Here is a 12455-nt window from a genome sequence, read left to right as displayed (position 1 = left end):
GGTCTGGAGCCGAGTGGTCCTGGCGGAACCCAAACTGAGCATCGGTGAGCAGGTTATTGGTGAGTAAGTGCCGCTTGATAGCACTGTCGACGACACCTTCCATCACTTTGCTGATGATTGAGAGTAGACTGATGGGGCGGTAGTTGGCCGGATTGGATTTGTCCTGCTTTTTGTGGACAGGACATACCTGGGCAATTTTCCACATTGTCGGGTAGATGCTAGTGTTGTAGCTGTACTGGAACAGCTTGGCTAGAGGCGCAGCTAGTTCTGGAGCACAAGTCTTCAGCACTACAGCTGGGATGTTGTCGGGGCCCATAGCCTTTGCTGTATCCAGTGCACTCAGCCGTTTCTTGATATCACGTGGAGTGAATCGAATTGGCCGAAGACTGGCTTCCGTGATGGTGGGGATATCGGGAGGAGGCTGAGATGGATCATCCACTCGGCACTTCTGGCTGAAGATGGTTGCAAACGCTTCAGCCTTGTCTTTTGCACTCACGTGCTGGACTCCGCCATCATTGAGAATGGGGATGTTTGCAGAGCCTCCTCCTCCCGTTAGTTGTTTAATTGTCCACCACCATTCACAACTGGATGTGGCAGGACTGCAGAGCTTTGATCTGATCCGTTGGTTGTGGAATCGCTTAGCACTGTCTATAGCATGTTGCTTCCGCTGTTTAGCATGCATGTAGTCCTGAGTTGTAGCTTCACCAAGTTGGCACCTCATTTTTAGGTACGCCTGGTGCTGCTCCTGGCATGCTCTTCTACACTCCTCATTGAACCAGGGTTGATCCCCTGGCTTGTTGGTAATGGTAGAGTGAGGAATATGCCGGGCCATGAGGTTGCAGATTGTGCTGGAATACAATTCTGCTGCTGCTGATGGCCCACAGCGCCTCATGGATGCCCAGTTTTGAGCTGCTAGATCCATTCTGAATCTATCCCATTTAGCACGGTGGTAGTGCCACACAACACGTTGGATGGTGTCCTCAGTGCGAAGACGGGACTTCATCTCCACGAGGACTGTGCGGTGGTCACTCCTACCAATACTGTCATGGACAGATGCATTTGCGACAGGTAGATTGGTGAGGACGAGGTCAAGTAAGTTTTTCCCTCGTGTTGGTTCGCTCACCACCTGCCGCAGGCCCAGTCTAGCAGCTATGTCCTTCAGGACTCGGCCAGCTCGGTCAGTAGTGGTGCTGCCGAGCCACTCTTGGTGATGGACATTGAAGTCCCCCACCCAGAGTACATTTTGTGCCCTTGCTACCCTCAGTGCTTCCTCCAAGTGGTGCTCAACATGGAGGAGGACTGATTCATCAGCTGAGGGAGGACGGTAGGTGGTAATCAGCAGGAGATTTCCTTGCCCATGTTTGACCTGATGCCATGAGATTTCATGGGGTCCAGAGTCAATGTTAAGGACTCCCAGGGCCACTCCCTCCTGACTGTATATCACTGTACCGCCACCTCTGGTGGGTCTGTCCTGCCGGTGGGACAGGACATACCCAGGGATGGTGATGGAAGAGTCTGGGATGTTGGCTGAAAGATATGATTCTGTAAGTATGGCTATGTCAGGCTGTTGCTTGACTAGTCTGTGGGACAGCTCTCCCAATTTTGGCACAAGTCCCCAGATGTTAGTAAGGAGGACCTACATTGCTTCATAACTCAGAAGTTTATTCAATGAGAGCAGCAATAGATCTATTGCTGTAATTAAACATGCAGGTGGAGTTGTCGTACCCAGAACAATGAAGATTACCATATTTGGAGTTAGTATACACACTTACCAATACCAAATCCAAGAAGAGGAACTATCGGTATTGTTTCCCTAAGGGAATTTATCTCCTGAAATCGAGCCATCAACAATGCCACGTCACTTAAAAGGGAATATTTGCCATAAAAATACATTTCAGTAATTGATTCACAAATTGAATCTGCTGCCCAGATGTGTGCAGTTGTGTGATGAAGGATGAGGGGGGAGAAAGTAACGTTGATATAAGAGAATCTACAAATCTTTTACAGGTGCAGGCTGACTCTGACTTTGCAATTTTAGCATTTTCTTTCTTTATAGTTGTGTTGACTTAGCATCGTCTTTCCTTACAGTTGATGACCCAGCGAGGCTTGTGCGCATCAATGATTATTTTGCAGCTAATGTATCATCTAGAGGGTGCCTGGATCCTGTGGAATTGCATCCCAGAAAGGAGTGAACACTCTCAGGAGAGATGGGGACAGAAGGAAATTGGTGAGAATAAAAAGCTAGTTAGAAGTTGGAGAAGACTCGAGATGCTGGGCTGTAAAAGACCTGAGGTACTGAGCTGGAGAAGTCTAACTCACATCAAGTCCCGTTCACCTATCACTCCTGTGCTCACTGACCTACATTGGCTCCCGGTCCAGCAACGCCTCAATTTTAAAATTCTCACCCTTGTTTTCAAATCCCTCCATGGCCTCACTCCTCCCTATCTCTGTAACCTCCTTCAGCTCCACAACCCTCCGAGATCTCTGTGCTCCTCCAATTCTGACCTCTTGCACATCCGCGATTTTTATCGCTCCACAGTTGGCGGCCGTGCCTTCAGCTGCCTAGGCCCTAATCTCTGGAATTCCCTCCCTTAAATCTCCCCACCTCTCTAGCTCTCCTCCTTAAAACTGACCTTCTTGACCAAGCTTTTGGTCACCTGTCCTAATATCACCTTATGTGGCTCGGTGTCAAATTTTGTTTGATAATCGCTCCCATGAAGCACCATCAAACGTTTTACCACGTTAAAGGCGCTATATAAATGCAAGTAGTTGTTGCGATACACAGCACTGATGAGTGAATTAAGACAGAATCCTAATTAATTATACACTATATCCACTGTGTCAAGAAACTTTCTCTCCAAAATCTCTTTAAATAGAAAAATGGAGACAAGAGAAACAAGGTATATGACTTGACTTGCAAATGAGTGGTTCATGGTGGTTGACATGCAGACTGCGGCTATCACAGCAATAACAATTTTTTTGTAGAGCTGAGATCAGTAAACCACCTATCTGAAGAGTACTCTGTTGAAAGACTTCCAGTATTGTCATAGATTGCGGCAATCTGGTTGTCCATCGTTGTATGAGACCGGGCCAAGCTGAAAGAGGTTGTTACTCCTTACAAGCAGAGTGATAAACCATTGGTCGAGCAGTATCCCCTCCATCCTCTCAGCAACACAACAATTAGCTTCTAACTCCTTCACAGGCATGTTATCTGCCAAGATTTCATCTGCTGCGCTCATTTATATGGAGTGTGGTTCTGAGCATGTACTGGCCCAAAACATCCTTCGATCTCAAGTCCACTGGAGGAATTAATGTTAACGTGAGAAGGAAAAAATGAACAGAGATGGCGGATTGTATTCCACCAATGCGAGCTGTGTCTGCTAGGAAACATTTCAGGTAAAAACTCTCGGAAAGTTAGAGCATTAAGTATAAAACATTTGCTTCAGGTAACAGAGGCAGTTTTATATTCAGTTTTAAATAAAGATTAAGAGCCGTGTTTTTTTTCTGTGTGCTACATTTAATGAAAGTGTTGGTGAGGAAAAGAGGAGATTGGAACGATTTGACTTTTTGCTCTGTTTATTGCGAGCTTTCTTTCCACACTAAAACGTGTTTACAAAAAATAGTGGGGGGGGGGATAATTTGCTGTTAAGATCTTATTAAAGGCTAATCGTGGAGAAGTCTAGCAAAATTACACAGGAAAGGGGATAGAAACAACAACTCACTCATCTCATATTCAGATCTGTGTATTAATTATACAACAAAGAGCCCAATAATCACTGCTGCCGATGGACAAACACTTACGATATTCCCCCGTGTATACGTTAACAAGATAATTAACTTAACATCTCCATTAAAATAGAAAGAGGAATGTCTGCAAATGAGTTAAACAATCGACCATGAGTATCACCAAAAGCAATTTCTTGGTACTAGACCAGAATGTTAAAACAAACGTTGAAATGAAATAACAGTGAAAACTAATTAGAAAACTGAATGGAAGTGACTTATCCCAAAAGAGAACTTAAGGAGCTATATTAACTTGACATTTGATAGTGTTGAGTATATTTTAATAATTGTGTGCAGTAATTCTCGTTTTGATGGAATATTAACAGTTGCACCGTGCATTCAGTGAGAATAGGCAGATAATCAATAAAGTTAAGGGGAACTCCCTACCTAACAGCACAGTGGGAGAACCTTCACCACACGGACTGCAGCGGTTCAAGAAGGCGGCTCACCACCACCTTCTCAAGGGCAATTAGGGATGGGCAATAAATGCCGGCCTCGCCAGCGATGCCCACATCCCATGAACGAGTTTAAAAAAAATCTGGTATCTACTCACTTGACGTGCAGCTGACTAGGTCACTGTGATTTCATAGAATCATAGAATCATAGAAGTTACAACATGGAAACAGGCCCTTCGGCCCAACATGTCCATGTCGCCCAGTTTATACCACTAAACTAGTCCCAACTGCCTGCACTTGGCCCATATCCCTCTATACCCATCTTACCCATGTAACTGTCCAAATGCTTTTTAAAAGACAAAATTGTACCCGCCTCTACTACTGCCTCTGGCAGCTCATTCCAGACACTCACCACCCTTTGAGTGAAAAAATTGCCCCTCTGGACCCTTTTGTATCTCTTCCCTCTCACCTTAAATCTATGCCCCCTCGTTATAGACTCCCCTACCTTTGGGAAAAGATTTTGACTATCTACCTTATCTATGCTCCTCATTATTTTATAGACTTCTATAAGATCACCCCTAAACCTCCTACTCTCCAGGGAAAAAAGTCCCAGTCTGTCTAACCTCTCCCTGTAAGTCAAACCATCAAGTCCCGGTAGCATCCTAGTAAATCTTTTCTGCACTCTTTCTAGTTTAATAATATCCTTTCTATAATCGGGTGACCAGAACTGTACACAGTATTCCAAGTGTGGCCTTACTAATGTCTTGTACAACTTCAACAAGACATCCCAACTCCTGCATTCAATGTTCTGACCAATGAAACCAAGCATGCCGAATGCCTTCTTCACCACCCTATCCATCTGTGACTCCACTTTCAAGGAGCTATGAACCTGTACTCCCAGATCTCTTTGTTCTATAACTCTCCCCAACGCCCTACCATTAACGGAGTAGGTCCTGGCCCGATTCGATCTACCAAAATGCATCACCTCACATTTATCTAAATTAAACTCCATCTGCCATTCATCGGCCCACTGGCCCAATTGATCAAGATCCCGTTGCAATCCTAGATAACCTTCTTCACTGTCCACAATGCCACCAATCTTGGTGTCATCTGCAAACTTACTAACCATGCCTCCTAAATTCTCATCCAAATCATTAATATAAATAACAAATAACAGCGGACCCAGCACCGATCCCTGAGGCACACCGCTGGACACAGGCCTCCAGTTTGAAAAACAACCCTCAACATCAGGGTCAGACAGGGCAGGGTGGAGACTTCATGCAAAAGACTAGCATGTAATTCCGAACAGAGTGAGTGGCTCATGTTATAGGTTCAGCCACCATGCAAGATAATAGGAAGTTTCCCAGTATTGCCTGCTATGTCGAGGACTGTTCTTTTGTTGTGTGTCGGTCGCTAACTTTTGCAAATCAGTAAGTCTTTGCTGCCAGTAACAAGGTCCTATGTGGTTCAGTGCTTCTCCTTTCACTCCAGGTTGACATTATTTGAAACAGATTCTTCCCGACCCAAGTGATTATTATTTGTGTGCGAGTTTGACAGAGTGTGTCAGCAAGCTATTGAGGGGACGACAGATAAACTCAATCCTGTCACAACCAATGATCACACCTTCACCCTTGCAGCGGGAGCCCCTGGATCAGTTAAGGAGTGGGAACTCTAGCCTACTTTTCTCTCCCCAACACCAACTGTAACTTCCTGCTCAGATCAGCTAACTCAACACAGTTCGGGAATCGAACCTGGGACTTTCCCGAGTATTGTCGAAATATTCTTCTGGGATAGTACAATAAACCCTCATCAATAATTTAGAAATCCTTCTAATGGAAATCTTTCTTTCCCCATAATATTATTTTGACCTGTGCTATAATTACTGCTGTAGTTAGCTCAAATCTATTGCATGCTGTCTTCAGAGCCAACTTCTGCAATGAATTATTTATTGGAGAGGGCGTCTTTCCAGCAGGTCTCAGATTAACATAATTGGTAAAGGAAGCAATTTCTTTTTTAACTTTGGTGTCAGCTGTGGCTTAGTGGTAGCACTCTTACCTCTGAGTCAGGAGGTTGTGAGTTTAAGTCCCACTCCAGAGACCTGTGCTCAAAATCTAGGCTGACATTCAGAGGGAGTGCTGCACTGTCAGAGGTGCCCTCTTTTGGATGTAACATTAAACCGAGGCCCCACCTGCCCTCTCAGATGGACGCAAAAGATCCCATGGAACTATCTTGAAGAAGAGCAGGAGACTTCTGCCCAGTGTCCTGACCAATATCCCTCAACCAACATCACTAAAACAGATTATCTGGTCATTATATCAGTGCTGTTTGTGGGAGCGTGCTGTGTGCAAATTTCCTGCCTCCTTTCCTACATTACAACAGTGAGTTCAAAAGTATGTCATTGGTTGTAACGTGCCTTGGGACATCCTGAGGTCATGAAAGGCGCTAAATAAATGCAAGATCTTGCTTTCTTTATTTAACTTAGAAAGGCTAAGTGACATTTAGGCAGCCAATGTAGGTTGTCCCCTTTGCCCTCAGATTTATACCCGTGGCCATAACAGAGTCCATCAAGGAAATCCCACCTATTTACATGAAAATTTCACCGGTGAAATTTCTTTATCGATGGGCCCTCCCAAGTGACTAAAAACGAAATATCTCCATTGTAAAAGTCAGATATTTAAAAGTTTTATACCTCCACCGATGATTCATACACATCCAAAGGCAGGACCCAAGGTCAAAAGCAAAAGAAGCAAAAACGTTTTAGGAATTGGGAAAGGCCACTTGACCCAAAAAGCTAATCCTTGTTGATTGTTCTTAATCCCGCCTGCTCATCCTCGAATGTACTTTCCCATGGTCATTAATCTGAATGGAAAATTTCGCTGTCTCAAATGGGGAAACCTACCTCATGCTCATTCTGACTTTTCAACGAGTTAGTAACCAGAGAAATCTGTCCTTGTATCCGCTGTCTCTCCAGAAACACACTGAGGCCAAAATGCAGCGGCTGAGTGGCACTGCCAGGAGTGCTGGCATCAAGGGCTCCATGTGACTGCACACAAATATGGTGCCCTCGCACGATAACATGAGATCAGATCATTTTAGATATTTTTCTGGTGCTCCTAGGTGGATATGGGGAGAAATGGGGTGAAAGGGACTGTGGGGGGAGGTTGCAGAACATCAGGTGCCAGCAGCAAGTAAAGGATCTCCAGCTGCCCATGGAGCACTGACACTTTTTTTTTTCCAGTGGGGGAGCACCTTATCCTTTTGAGGAGAAAACAAGCTGGGTGGTCTTAGGGAAATGGAAGGACCACCTGCACTTCATTGTCCTTCAGGAATGGACACCCAGCGGCTAGAGCAATGCACAGACCTGGGGTTGGCCTAAGGTAAATATTTGTGGTGGCCCTAATGAGCTTTGCTCACGGTTGGTGCGTGGGCCATAATGTGCTGAGCCACTGAGCACACTCCAGGGCTCATAATATGGTTGTCCGGCATTGCATTTTTGACTTCTTCCGATTGCCTCTGGAACCCAATTTGCTTTATGGCCTTTCCTGCTACCTTATTCCAACTCTATTACTCTTTATGCAAAGAAAGGTCCACCAGACTTCTGTTCCTACTCCTGACCTCCTACTTTTTAACTCCTGCCATTTGAACCTTTCACCAAAGTGAACAATGTTCCTGGATCAATTTCTCAAGTTCCTTCATAATCTCTAAATCTTTACTTAGATCACCATGAAACCCTTTTATCAGAGATAGACAAAGCCCTTTCTTCATAACTCGTGTTCCCGATATCAGGAACCATCTTCGTTTGGTCACCTTGGAAATATATCGCCGTTCCTTCATCGTCGCTGGGTCAAAATCCTGGAACTCCCTTCCTAACAGCACTGTGGGAGAACCTTCACCACACGGACTGCAGCGGTTCAAGAAGGCGGCTCACCACCACCTTCTCAAGGGCAATTAGGGATGGGCAATAAATGCCGACCTCACCAGCGACGCCCACATCCCATGAACGAATAAAAAAAAACCTCTGCACCCACTCAAGAGCAATAATATTAATTAATTGATTCAGTGACTAGACCTTCACACAGTTGTCTCTCCCTCCCAGTTTCTCTCTTGCTTTCCATCTGCAGCTATCTCTCTCTCTCTCTCTCTTTTGCTGTGTGGGGATCCGTAGAGCAGAAGTGAATGCCCCCTCCCCCCGCTCCAAAAGGTTCAGCAAAGATCACAAACTCACCAAGTCAACAGGTTTATAAGTAACACTGTTATGTTTTAGATATCAAATGAGCAGAAGGTATATTGGAATTGAAGGGCAGTTAACTTATGCTAAATGGCCATGAGCTAATGTTGACTTGTTGGAGCTTTGCAAGATTGACATTTGACCATCAGCTCACAGTGAGCTTATAGAGTAATGCAGGACATAGAAACATACGAATTAAAAGCAGGAGTAGGCCATTTGGCCTCTCGAGCCTGCTCTGCCAATTGATAAGATCATGGCTGATCTGATTGTGACCTCAACCTAATTTCCTGTCTACCTACTATAACCTTTGACTCCCTTGTTAATCAGGAATCTATCTAACTCAGCCTTAAAAAATATTCAATGACCCTGCCTCCACGGTCTCTGGGGAAGGGAGTCCCACAGACTCATGATGCTTTGAGAGAAAACATTTCTCCTCATCTCCGTCTTAAATGGGAGACTCCTTATTTTTAAACTGTGGCCCCTAGTTCTAGTCTCTCCCACAAGGGGAAACATCCTCTCAGCATCTACCCCTTCTAGACCCCTCAGGATCTTATATGTTTCAATAAGATCACCTCTCATTCTTCTAAACTCCAGTGTATACAGGCCCAACTTGTCCAACCTTTCCTCATAAGATAACCCCCTCATCCCAGGGATCAGTCGAGTGAACCTTCTCTGAACCGCCTCCAAAGCAATTATGTCCTTTCTTAAATAAGGAGACCAAAACTGCACACAGTATTCCAGATGTGGTCTCACCAATGCCCTGTACAACTGTAGCAAAACATCTCGACTTTTATATTCCATTCCCCTTGCAATAAATGACAACATTCCATTTGCCTTCCTAATCACTTGCTGTATCCGCATACTAACTTTTTGTGATTCATGTACTAGGACACCCAGATCCCTCTGTACCTCAGAGTTCTGCAATCTCTCTCCATTTAAATAATATACTGCTTTTCTATTCCTCCTGCCAAAGTGGACAAGTTCACATTTTCCCACATTATACTCCATCTGCTAAATTTTTGCCCACTCACTTAACCTATCTATAGCACTTTGCGGATGCTTATGTCCTCTTCACAACTTACTTTCCTACCTACCTTTGTGTCATCAGCAAATTTAGCAACCATACATTCGGTCCCTTCATCCAAGTTATTGATATAGATTGTAAATAGTTGAGGCCCAAGCACTGATCCCTGTGGCACTCCACTCGTTACATCTCGCCAACCTGAAAATGACCCATTTATGCTACTCTCTGTTTCCTGTTAGCTAATCAATCCTTTATCCATGCTAATATGTTACCCACTACACCATGAGCTCTTACTTAGTGTAGTAGCCTTTGATGTGGCACCTTGTCAAAAGCCTTCTGGAAATCCAAGTACACCACATCCACAGGATCCCCTTTATTCATGTTGCTTGTCACTTCCTCAAAGAACTCTAATAAATTAGTCAAACACGATTTCCCTTTCACAAAGCCGTGTTGACTCTGCCTGATTGCATTGAGATTTTCTAAGTGCCCTGCTATAACCTCCTTAATAATAGATTCTAGCATTTTCCCAATGACAGATGTTAAGCTAACTGGCCTGTCGTTTCCTGCTTTCTGTCTCCCTCCTTTCTTGAATAGAGGAGTTACATTCGCTATTTTCCAATCTTTCAGGAGTGAGATTAGAAAACACTTTTACACACAAAGGGTGGTAGAAGTTTGGAACTCTTTTCCGCAAACAGCAATTGATACTAGCTCAATTGCTAATTTTAAATCTGAGATAGATAGCTTTTTGCCAACCAAAGGTATTAAGGGATATGGGCCGAAGGCAGGTATACGGAGTTAGATCACAGATCAGCCATGATCTTATTAAATGGCGGAGCGGGCTCGAGGGGCTGAATGGCCTACTCCTGTTCCTATTTCTTATGTTCTTATTATGACTTGTCAGCTTTTAGTTCTAGTATTTTTTTCAGAACCCTTTCCCTAGTGATTGTAAATGTTTTAAGTTCCTCCCTCCCTTTCACCTCTTGATTCACAAGGAAGCTTAACTTCTTCATTACTGTCTTAAGGAGGTGATGAACTAACATGTAATTGTCAAGAGCTGAAATGTTTTTGCCAGAGGCTGAGCTCTATTGGAACGATCCTTTGAAAAAATTCAATATTTCTATGTAATAGTGTTAGATCCTAGAGCCCCGACAGACCTCTTCAAAATAACATTCCAAAGATTTTCTGTACATTGCCTTTTATTTTTGTTTTAGTATTTTCCCTACACTTTTCTTCGCCCGCACCCCCCCAACCCCGGTCCCCTTCACCCCTGAAGGTGTAAACTCAAGCTAGGGTGTGGGCACCAGCCATTCTCCCATACCGTGCCTAAGTGGCCACTCTTTACCCGCAAGCCTAGGTGTTGACTGTCAGCAGACTATTCAACTGCAGGAGGCATCACAGTTAAACCACATTCTTCTCCATCCAGCATCCCCACCCGTGCCATTTCCAACAGGGGTCACAGGACCGCAATCGGCAGTGAGATACCTAGCTAGTAGTGGGGCAAAGCGGCCAATTATTCCTGCAATGCTCAACTCCACGCTGAAGGCACGGCCGCCAATGGTGGAGCGATTAAAATTGGGGATTTGCAAGAGGCCAGAATTGGAGGAGCGCTGAGATCTCGGAGGGTTGTAGGGCTGGAAGAGGTTACGTAGAACGGGAGGGTCGAGGCCATGGAAGGCGCTATATAAATGCAAGTTGTTGTGTTGTTGGAGATGTCGTCACATGACCTCCTGCCTCCAAACACCCCGCCCCCACACTCCCGCTATTGACCGCCCGACACATCTGTCCTCACGGCCCACTGCCTTCTCACATCAATCAGAAAACGAGTACATTCTCCATTACCCAGTTGGATGATTCTTGACTGTCAGCCTTTTTTCTCCATGTCTTATAACTAATAAGCAAAAGTGTTGGAAGAAAATAAAAAGAACACCATTTTTTTTTAATGCCCCAGGTGTTGCTCACAGCAGGTTAATCTTTAATTCCTGGAGACTCCAGGGCAATGCTGAAGGGTTGTCAGTCTTAGTTTGGTGATACTTCACCAGCCCAAAACAAAATCTGTCAGCGCTCGAAGATGTCCTCACTGGGAGGCTTCTACTTGATTAGGCAGTGTGTATAAGTCCATTGTGAGTTCTATAATGCTTTGCTTTGTTGCTGCTGCTGGAGAATGTTCTTGATTAAAGAGTTGCCGTGGTTACAGACCGTCCGTGTTACTATTTCATTTCTTTCTGATTCCCCCCCCACCCCCAAACCAACCCCGCTTTCTTTCCTACTGATGCTGCAGGTTTCCACAGGTGCTGGCTGCCCTCCAGTGTAGGGTTACCAACCCTCCAGGGTTGCCCTGGAGGCTCCAGGAATTAAAGACCAATCTCCCGGACATTGCTGCGAGCAAAACCCGTGAGAAAAATCTTAGGGGTGTTAAAAAAATGGTGCATTTTTTCATTTTCTTTGAAGACTTATAAGTTATATAAAAAAAGTACTGGAGGTAGGGGGAAAAAATGGCTGATTGACTGGGTGGGGTGGTTGGGGGCAGGGAGTCATGTGATGAAACCTCCAGGAATACATCCAATCAGAGTTGGCAACCCTATCTCCAGTATGAATGGCCATTCTCCATGTATGAGCCTAGACAGTACGTAGCATCCGGCTATTCAACTACACAGGCATCAAGACTGAACCTGGTCCTGTACACCGCCAATGTTCGTACAGATGCATTTGTAGCTGGGTGGGGGGGGGGGGGAGGGGGGGTTGGGTGGTGAGGTGGGTGGAGGTGTCACTGGGTAGTCATCAGGAGTAGGAATCCTGGTTGAATTTTCCCATCCCTAGCTCAGGAGCATTAAGGAAATATTTAACTGGGCAGCTTATTCTGTTGCTGTACCTCAGGGTGTTGGATTGCCTGGGCACAGCAAACAGAGGAAAATCAGGCAAGAGGAGAATATGCCCATAAGGGAGCCCACCCACTATTCCATCCACTAATTTAAATGTTTTGTTACAGGTGCCCACTCTTCCCTGCCCAATCTTCCTCTATCTTTCT

Source organism: Heptranchias perlo, chromosome 33 (genome assembly GCF_035084215.1).
Source record: "Heptranchias perlo isolate sHepPer1 chromosome 33, sHepPer1.hap1, whole genome shotgun sequence".
NCBI lineage: Eukaryota > Metazoa > Chordata > Chondrichthyes > Hexanchiformes > Hexanchidae > Heptranchias > Heptranchias perlo.
The sequence above is the reverse complement of the archived record's forward strand: the minus strand, read 5'-3'. Positions refer to the sequence as shown.